The sequence below is a fragment of the Cyanistes caeruleus genome, chromosome 1, assembly GCF_971803275.1.
Source record: "Cyanistes caeruleus chromosome 1, bCyaCae1.hap1.1, whole genome shotgun sequence".
Classification (NCBI taxonomy): Eukaryota; Metazoa; Chordata; class Aves; order Passeriformes; family Paridae; genus Cyanistes; species Cyanistes caeruleus.
In genome coordinates this window covers 55,064,589-55,075,543 of record NC_141701.1, presented here as the reverse complement: position 1 = coordinate 55,075,543, position 10,955 = coordinate 55,064,589, and the positions used below count along the sequence as shown (strand labels likewise).

At 35.4% G+C, this 10,955-nt stretch overlaps 1 long non-coding RNA gene across 1 annotated transcript; it reads right to left on the bottom strand.

Moving 5' to 3' along the window:
• Window positions 1-2,076: 2,076 nt before the first annotated feature.
• LOC147655515 (uncharacterized) lies at window positions 2,077-10,545 on the bottom strand. Its single transcript, XR_015279431.1, has 3 exons — window positions 10,494-10,545; window positions 7,962-8,033; window positions 2,077-2,604 (listed from the first exon to the last, which is right to left on the bottom strand). It is a non-coding gene; the product is annotated as an uncharacterized LOC147655515 (long non-coding RNA).
• Window positions 10,546-10,955: the final 410 nt, after the last annotated feature.

Below are 10,955 nucleotides of genomic sequence, written 5' to 3'. Positions count from 1 at the left end.
CTCACATTCAATAACTCTGTGCATATAATCAGCTGTCCATTTATAGCTGGGTAATGTGAGAATAGCTGCAAAACATAAACATCATTAAAATTCACTTCTCTGAACTCGTAGCTTTAAATGTCACTACAAATGTGAATTTAACAGCACTTAAAGTCTGACTCCCTGATTCTTAGTATCTCCACAGGTAGCACAAACATGAGTAAGAGTTTTTGCCACTGAAAAGGAAAGAACACAAAGCATAAAAACCTGTATCTTGGATTACTCCAGATCTCTCTGCCATTTTATTAATTCAAAATTAAGTTAAAATTTAATTTAAAAAATTGAATCTAATGTTCAATTAATATTTTATAAACACAAATGGTCATAGTAGTGTCCAGTCAAACCACCCAAACACTATGGAAGTACACACGTTTTTCTAGAGACAGGATTAAATTTCTCTTTTATGACACAAGATTTAGTGTGCAGTCTTTCATGAGACTGAAGACCTACTCACACACACATTGTTTAGTCCTCAGGGACAAGAATGTTGTAAGGAGGCATTCTATATTCTAACACTTTCATCTTCCCAGATTCAGATAGCTGAGACAACTATTTAGAAGAAGTTGTTTTGGGCCTAGAATAATTGCTAGTTTTCTTCATGATCTCCTAGAGCAAGACTTGAAGATAAACTTTTTTCATGGTAAGTGGAGGTATTCTCGAGTCTAAACATCCCTCATTGTTCTCATAAGGTTTCTCTTCATGTCACTATTTTGAGACCAAATACTTTCTTTACCTAGCACTCTGCACTAAAGTGAAACTTGGACATAAAATTTTAAAGTTTTTTCCTCTTACATTGCTATTTAATACTTCCATTTCCCTTAAAAATGGCTGAACTTAAAAAGCGCTAATATTACGATAAACTACTAATATTTCACTGCATTAAAAATGTAAAATTAATTTCTGTGGGAACAGAATTTCATGATAACCACTGACAGGTATAAATATGCAGGAAGGTTGCCAAAATTGTACCAAAGGAATATTAATTAGAAACTGAATATCTTTTAATCTGTTGAAGTCTTTGTTTCTACAGGTTGACAAAATTGCTGTTTGAATGTTAAACAGTACAAATCTTGATAAAGAACATACACAATCTGATCTTCATCTATGTTCCCGAAATTAATACCAAGGCTTTTATTCAGTAATGCATTTAATACAAATTTAACATATAAAGTCCTCAAGTGCTGAGTAGTTTGAATTATATGTTTATATATCTTGTCCAAAATGGATTAATTTATGTAAGCAGCCATTGCTAAATATTTTATTATTTGCCTTAGTTTTCTAGAAATTATAGATAACAAATCACCTGGTACACTTGTGCTTTTTTCTCACTTGCCTATAACGAAACAACACCAAAAGCTGTCTTAAGTCTCTACACAATAGGATATTGAATACAGTGCAAGAGTATGTTTGGATCATGAGCTATTGCAGTGGCAAACTAGAACTATCTGTTACTGTAATAATAAAGTAATAAATGAAAAATGGGCAAGGTGTCCCTCATTAACTGGAAGTTTGTTGGGAAGGTAGAATTAGAAAGAAATTATAAATATGATTTTGTAGCCAGAAAGGCTAAGGAAGAAATACAAATGATAGCACGGTTTGAATAATTCAAAGAAACCAACTGGGCTGGTATGCCAGAACACATTCTTTCCTGCAATAAAACCAAGCTGAGACCCCTCATCCCAGCCTTATAAGGAAAGGTCTGAAGGACCCTGAGATAACTAAAAATATGCAAAAATAGCGATTTCTATAGGTTGTACACAAATGTTACTATATTAGTATACTTAGAAAGATTGGTTAGTTAAGGAATAGAATATTCAAAGGTATAGGTTATATAAGTAGTAGTATAGAAGAGCTCGGTCTCTTTTCACTCTCTTTTTTCTGTCTTGCTTGCTCTTTTTTTTCGTCTCTCTTGCCCTCTCTTGTTCTCTCTCTACCTCTCTACCCCACGCCCTGAAATAAACTTCTAACACTTAACTCGATTATAGAGGTCTTTGCCGTGTCTCTGACCGTCCCCAGAAAGCGTCTCCTACAGAAGTTCTTCTATTCTTTTTAATTTTTTACTGTCTCCTTTTGTGATTATCTCTTTATAGTCTTTAGGGCTTTTCCCACCATCCAAAATGAAAATATATCATTATTTATGGCATGGGAGGGAGAGAAAATATGAAAGCAACTCCTGGACATACTCATATGATTTTCTCTTTTTCATTTGAGCCTTTAAAGGCCATTCCCTAAAATAAAATTTAGCCATATGAGTTAATACCACACTAATATGAGGAATGTCTTCTACATCATTACAGTGCTTTTACTTTGTGAATTGTCTGGTCTACAGAGAACTGTTCTGAGGATCCCTTTTTATTCTGTTAATATGCAGTAAAGAATCATTTAAATATGAATTAAAGATAGCAAATCTACTGAAAAAGATCAAAAGGTTTTCTTTAAAAATTAACAAAAATAAAACTGATAGGAAGGTGACTGGCCTGAGTAGATCATCCATCCATTATCATCTGGATAATACTCCAAATGGGTCCACAAATTCATTTGCCAGCAGTGACTTCCCAAAGTAATCTGATGGAATTCAAAGAGGGAAAAATTAAAATGAATGAAGGAAGAAGTGAACTATCTGTGTTTAATCTTCAGTTTCATCAGAAATCGATTAACTAGCTGACTTTGGGTCCAAAAGAATTAATTATGCTCAGTCTCCAGTATAATTAACAACACTATGGCCATGTCCCAAAATATTCATTAAACAGTCAGGAACAATATGAAATTCAAATTAAAATTGGAAAAGAGATTAAATAGAAGTAGTCATCTCTAAAAAGAATCATACTACATCTGAGATGAAATCATTTAAGCAATACAAAATATGGAAATACATTTTGTGTTACATTCGATTATCATTAATTCCAGCACCGCAAGCTGGCAGCTATTTCAGGCTCATTACAAAGACTAAAATGGGCTGGAATTTTAATAGAAATCAATCCTCATTGGAATAATGGGAATATGATTCAAACTTACAGGAAGCTGAGTTCTAAAATTCAAGTTTTCTTTTTAATTCTAAGTTCAGCTGAGGAAATTTGCATTCTGATGTACATCTACCATTAATTTGAAACACTAGGAATATGCACATAGACTCGAATGCAAGGAGAGAGAAGACGGAGGAGAAAAGATGGAGCTTAAATATATGCTATGGAAACCCTATTTTTCAAATTTCCCAGACAGTGTCAGTAGCCTGTGGATCTGAATAATGCTGCATTATGGAATTTACTTTCAGTTTTCTACATGTGAATTTTTTTCACCGCCTGTAATTTTACATTGCTATATTTGTTAATTATTCTTCTAAAGTTCAATAGTTTTTAGCCAGCAAAATCCAGGCTTTTTTGCTTTGGATTTTTTATTTTTAAATTCAAGTATCTTAAATCCTCTCTTTTTACCAATTTCTGTAGAAAGTAATTGCAGCAGAGCAAAAGTATCTTCATTTAAACTAAGCCATCTTGGGGGGTTTCTATGTTTTACAGCAGAGGTTCTGTAGAGGGAAATATTCATGAGCAAATCAGAAACCAAAAAATCCTTATGCTTCTCTTTATTTATTAAAATTAAATCTTCTATTATTTTATAATTTTATTTTAAATTTTTTTATCAAAGGCACAGTAATCACCTGTTTTTAATTATTGATATGCCTATGCAGCTCTCATTTTTGCTTATGACTGACACGTTTACTAAGGCTGTTTAATAAGACTGAATCAGGAAATTTGCATTTAGAATAAAAAAAAAACCATTGGATTATCTAATATATAACCTAATATATATCTAATATATAATCGAATAATTTGGTATAATGTCATCATTCTGCATGTCAGTTTTTTTCTTCTTCAGTCAACTTGCTCTACTAAGAACTAATCCACTGACAGAATTTTGACATTGCATGCAATTTTGATCTTTGTTTCTGTGGTTTGTTGATGCTGGTTGGACATTATGTACTACCAAAGCTGCTCCATAACTTCCCTCCTCAGCTGGACAGGGAGAAAAAATGTAATGAGAGTCGTGGGCCAGCATCAGGATAGGGAGAGATCAGCCTGCAATCACAGATAAAACAGATTTTACTTGAGGAAAAATAACAATATATTTCCAATCAAGTGAGTATAGAATGAGAAATAGAACTGAATCTTAAACAAACACCTTCCCCCATGCTTTCCTTCTTCCCAGGCTCAACTTCATTCCTGAACTCTTAACCTTCTTCCTTCCAATAGTGCAGGGGGATGGGGAATGGAGGTTGCAGTCACGTTGACTCTGCTGCTCCTTCCTCCCTCTGTGGGAGGACTTGTCACAGTCTGCCCCTGCCCTAGCATGGGGTCCCTCCCATGAAAGAGAGTCCTTCAACAACTTCTCCAGCACAAGTCCTTTCCTTAGGCAGCAGCTTTCAACAAGCTTCTTCAGCATGGTCCCTTTAAAGGAGTTCAGTCCTTCAGGAACCAACTGCTCCACCTAACAGAGCATTTCAACCAACTGGATGTCTTCTGGGGAAGCTACACAGCCAGTTGGATTGAAAAGCAATCCAGAGGGTTCCTAGAGTTCATCAAGGGTAACTTTCTGGTCCAATTATTACAGAAGCTAACTGGAGAAGAAGCATTACCAGACCTAGTGCTCACTGGTTCACCTAATCTCATTAAAGACGGTTAGATTGGTGGCAGCCTGGGCTGTAGAAGTTGTGCCCTGGTTGAGTTCCTCATGATCTTAAAGAACAGGGACCTGGCAAATAGTAAAGGTGTAACCCAGAACTTGAGGCCACTTCTCTTGGAACACAGGAGTTCTTCTCCATATTTAGAAAGTGAGACAAGGCAGACCAGAACTCGATATGGCTGAGCAAGGATCTACTTCTCACACAGAGAAGTAAGAAGAAAATGCACAGCCAGTCAGAGTAGAGATATGAGATCCAGGAAAAGAACAGAAATGCAGTTTGAATGTGCATGGGATCAGGAAAGCTAAGGCACCATTGGAAAAGGGCTTGTTAATAATGGGGTATGAAGAGTAATAAGGGATTTTCTAAATACACAGGTCAGAAACAAAAAAGCCCAAGGAAAATCCAGGTGGAATGAAAGGGTGAATACACACGATGAATGAGAAGTGAGAACTAGTAACTATAGGTATGGAGAAGGCTGAGGTACTCACTGAGTTCAGTATTCTCTGGCAGTCAGGTTTCCCATGTCTCTCAGGTACCTGAACCTCTAGGTTCAGTTGGGGGGGAAAGTTCCTCTCACTGTAAGCTAACTACAGGTTTGGGAATCCTTGATGAAAGTAGCTACTCAGAAGTCTACGGGATCTGATGAGACACATCCCAGGGTTCTGAGGGAGCTGCCTGATGTTGTTGCCATGAAAAGTCATGACAGTCAGGAAAAGTCCTTGGTGTCTGGAAAAATCAAAACATCAGTCTCATTTTTAAAAAGGGAATAAAGGATGACCCAGGGAACTACAGATCAGTAAGCCTCACCTTTTTGCCTGAGAAGTTCATGGAGAAGATCCTCATAGAAGAAATGTTAAGCCTCACACAAGAGAAGGAGGTGATCTGAGCCAGCCAGCATGGCTTCACTAAGGACAAATTGTTCCTGACAAAACTGGTAGCCTTATATAACTGACAGCAATGGCCAAAAAGTGAAAACTGACTGATGTCATCTACCTGGATTTCTGTAAGGCTTTTGACGCAGTCCTACATGACCCTGAGGTAGAAGGAGCGGCAGAGATAATGTGTGACACACAGCTCCCATTTCTGTACATTGCTGTCACTGGAAGGAGGGAGACAGAGAAATTGGGACTGAAATTGAGCCCTGGAAGAAGGGAGGGGTCAAGAGAAGGTGTTTATTTAAGATTCTATTTCTCATTACCTACCTCTGATTTGATGGTTAATATATTAAACTATTTTTCCTCAAGCTGAGTCTTTTTTGCCTATGACTGTAACTGATGAGTGATCTCCTCCTGCTTTTATCTCAGCCCAGGAGAATGTCCTTATATTTCCTCTCTTCCATCTGAAGAGGGAAGGAATAGAATGACTTAGATAGACACCCGGTGTCCAGGCAGGGTCAACCCGTCACAAGGCATCAGGAAATTACATCAACAGGTCTGCTCTCAAAAGGAAGGTGTTCTCTGCTATGCCATTGCAGTAGTTCAGTGCAAGGATTTTTCATTCAAAACTAATGCATTATTCATTGCAATATTTGAGAAACCTTCCCTGATTAAAGACGGACACTGCAACACTAAACAATAGGACAAAGTTACCGGACCTCTGGAAATCTCTTAAAAATGCTTATTTCACAGAAATTTAATTAGATTGATTAGGATTATTGAGCTGTGCATGTGATATTTCCCTAGAGGCCATTGCTTCTCTTGAGTTTTCTGCAATAATTAAACTGTAGTGGGACACTCAGCTGTAACTTTTAATGGTTGCCTTGCCAAGTAACTACTGGCAAGGGTAAGTGGAAGATATCCTTTCTGAAAGCCCCACAAGCAGAGAAACACCTTATTTGAAACAAACAAATGATCAAAAGTATGCACTTATTATTTAAATATAGGAATCTTCTATATCAAATAAGTATGCTCTACAGATGCTAATTAATTAACATCTGTCCTCAAGGAAGACTTATTTGAATTTTTTAATAAAAATCACCAAAAAAACCCCAAATAAACAAAGAAGAACTAATCCTTTCCTCTTTATGTTTCTGCATGTAAGTAAAAAAAATGTAGAATCAAAATTAAATAAAATCATGAGCAGATCCAGAGACTTAAAAATTTATCAAGAAATATATCTGGGATGTCTCAAGACAACTGCAAACCAAAAAATTTTTAAAGTTATTTCTGGTTTAGGATTTATAAAGACTGTCTTTTTCATTCAACATTCAACTGTGCTCAGACCAATACAATTCTAAAAATGTACACCTCTCTTCAGATATGGTGTGAATTCCACTGTTATGCAGTCTTTGTCTAACAGTTCTTTTCTAAGGGTAATCTAGATATGCATGTGTTGTGTACAGAGTCATTAGAATGGCATAACTGCCAGATGATCAGTACACTCCATTATTAGTGGTCTGTATCAGAATTGGTTTCATGGTTTAAGTAGTAGCTCCTTCTAACTTCCAAAGGGCGTCTTTCCCAGGGAAGTCTAAATGGTAAAAACCTGGCCCCATAAGCAAAACTGACAAGGTAGTTTGTCAGTCTACACATAGAATTCTTAAATTGGAAGCATTAGCCATAGCACTGGACATCTTTGCTTGTATATTATAAAAAGGAAGAAGTATTACTGAAGAATATTTATGCTGAGATATACAGATTTCAGTTAAGTATTCTTAGCATATTCCTTTGCCTTGACCTGAATAGATTTCTCTTTCTTTTTAGGCATATTTTAACATTAACACATTCTCTCATTATTCTAATTTTACTTTGATATTATTGAAAGAATTTAATAGAATGAGATAATTTTTTCATTACTTCATTATTAATCACATGAAATAAATCTATCAATAGAATAAGAAAATTAATTGTTGTCAAATCAACAGCCTAAAGCAATAAGACAGTAATTTCACAGTATCTTCCATCCTACATTTAGGTGCCTCAGCAGTGTACATCCCTTTTAATAGATGGCAGTTAATACATGCCACTTAATCTTTCCCATTTCAGGCTTCTTTCAACACTAGGTAAAAGTAGTCATGTTTTCATAGAGCTGATTCTGGATGAAGAGAAAATCAAGATATTTCAGATTTTTACTGTAGGGCAGATAGTCAAGCATAAGCCAGTATGGCCCAGAAAATTATTTTCTAATCTTAGATGTAATAATTCCCAAATCCTATTTAACCACAGAATGACTACATTGAAGTGTCTTTAAAGCAACATAACAGAATTTTCAGTGGGTTGTCATTCTGATGCAACAGAGGACTTACAAATGTAGTACGCAGCTCCAGGGTCTGAAGTAATCACAGTAGAAATGCTTTGCTGGCTTATTTTCTGTTCGTCTTAAATAGAAAAGTAGAGCTATGAAATACATTTCAAATTTTTATTTTCATCTCATATATTATTTGAATGGTCATGTTGAAAAGTAAATTATCAGGTAGATTGAATTTAAAGAATGGGCAGCTTTGTATATTGCAAAGCCTATACGACAATCAGATAGAAAACATTTTCATTGTACAACCTCTCTTTCTTTTGAAGAGATAGGTGAATATTTCCTTATTTTTTTTTTCTTTCTCTTTAATAATTTATTTCTATATTTTAAAAAATAGTATGTCCACAAGTTCATGGCATTATGGTGGCCATAATCTATAACTAAACCAGTCATATTTACTAAAATATATAAAAGTACTAAAAGTAGAGAAGGAAGCCCTAGAAACTTTCAAGCAGCCTAGATACCAGGAACCCAGTAGAATTTTTCACAGTGCAATAGGTAAGCTGTTTATGCCAGACAATTTTTAAAGCCATTTTTGATGCTTGTTGGACTTGTGTAGACAAGAGTGAATGGGTTGGTTGAGGGGGTGTCACGTACTTCAAAGGCTTTAAAGTTGGGCTCTCTCTGGACCACACCCACATGTAGTTGGGAGAATTTGTAGGTAATGCTCCTGCCCAGCTGGGTAATTCTATGCACCATGAAAAATTAACTTTTAGCATATATGGTGATTTGAAGTAATCTGGTTGTCTTAAAGGGTGATAAACAGAAAAAGATTGACAAGAAACCCTATTAGATATGAATCTTGGAATTCTATCCCTAGTAATAGCATACCTTCCTTGATGATCCCAGGTATGCCAATATCCTGAGTTTAGCAACACATTGACTTCTTGATGTGCTATGTTATGTGTATCCTGACTATTAATGTGTACTCTGAAATCCTACTATGTTACCATAATTTGTAAAATACAAATTGTTACGTCCTACTTGGTGTGGGAGCCAGGGGCATTCCACAACCTTACATTTTTCCTCAATTAGTAGGCAATGGGCCCTCCATTTCAAAGGTAGTTTACCTTTTAACCACTAGGGGAAAATTATACGGGTGTAAGGTAATTTCCAGAGTTGGGGTTTGCATAAATTTATTGACTGATCTATGTAGGTTGCAAAAAAAGTTACATCCTGCTTTGCTGAAACAGGGAGAGGCATACATATTCCCTGATTTCTCTGATTCCAAAGATGTTTAAACCCCAACATTAATTGCCCTGCAAAGTTTGTGGAATTATGACTTGCATTCCCTGAAAAGGTTTCCTGAAGCTGGACTTAGCACTGAACACACATAGCTGCATGTATAAAGAAGACAACAGACATATACCAAAGCTACAATTATTCCTACAAATAAAGCAAAAAAAAAACATATCATTTAAATTATGTGAAGAGTTTCCTCTTCTTCCTTTTAGTTTTAGATTTCCACCTTTAGAAGGTCAGAATAGAAACTATTCAGTCTTTTTACTGTTCATTCATACTGGTCAATTGCTTGTTCAGTTCAAATGACTCAACAACCTTTGTCTTAATCATGAATAAGAGGTATTATATTGCTTCTAGGCTGTTATGTTTTGCCATATTTACATGAAATATACTCACATTAACAAAGATTTCTAGTATTCTTGCTATTGTCCTCTATGATTGTCTTAATCCCATAAAATAACAGTTCATTGTGTAGTTTGATAGTAATTATCTCTACCTTATTGCTGGATTCTGTTGTTCAAAAGGCCATAGTCTCCTCCCCCATCACCCTGTCCTGACTGTACTCAGCGGAGGACAGTGGAACCTGTCCTTTTCTCTACAAGTTCCAGTTGATCTGTTCACTATCATTTCAAACTAATACAATAGCCTTTTGCCAAAAAATGGGGAAAAAAAAGGCCATGTTGGTATCCACTGGTTCCTGTAGCAATGAGTGTCACATTTAATTAAACAAAAATCCCTTCTGCTTGCTCTGAACCCGTGATCAAACTTAACTAGATGTCTCTGAGTTTATTATGAGTAAATGAGTTGTTCTTTCTTAGCAATTTTCATTAAGCTTGTTAATAATTTTGGATCTCTTTGATATTCCTCCTAAAGTCATATCATTTCTATCATATATAGAAACTATTCTGGGTCTTTATTATCTATGTTGTCCTTTTCTGTTCTTTGACATTAAGGGGAAGGATGTAAAAAGGAAGGAGTTGAGAACTGCATTTATACTCAAGGTGTGAAGGCATAGATTAAACACAGATGAAGGAGAAATAAATTACAATGGTTGAGGATTATGCATACAGTAGGAGAAAAAAATTTAAATGGAGAAAGGTGTTAAGGAGCAATTATGTTGTGGACTACCCAACCATTAAATGTTCTATCCTTCATGCTATGAAAATTCAAATACAGAAAAAATTGGAAAATTTATAACATTTCTAAAATGAAAATACAATTAGTTTAGAAATCTTTTCTGGTTTTAAGACATCATCCCTAATCTTATTTAGATAGCTTAGTTTCTTACCTGCTGTTTGTCTTAACCCTTTTCTTCTTTCTTTCTTTCCTCTTCTTTTTATAGACTGAAAAAAACCCCAAAAACTAAATACAAAAATGACATAACAAAAATTCTACACTTTTAACCAGAAACATCCTGGAATTTACACTTAGTATTGTAATACTTTATATCAGCATCTGGTTAATATAAAAAAGATGACCTCAGGGATTTATTTTTCCCTTCAGGTTATATCTGAGATGAATTATATGGTTAATGCTTCCTTATATCCAGAATAATATTCAGTTTTTTGAACAAGAGCAGAGCCAGGTGCTATAAACTATAACCATGAGCTTAGTGATGTGGTTTTTGCTATTCTACAGGGCTCAGGACCAAAATTTTTCATTCAATTGTTCTGCATCAACACCATTTCAATAGAGCTCAGCATATTTTAACTCCCACTGCAATGCTTATGGCCAAACTTAGAAAAAAACA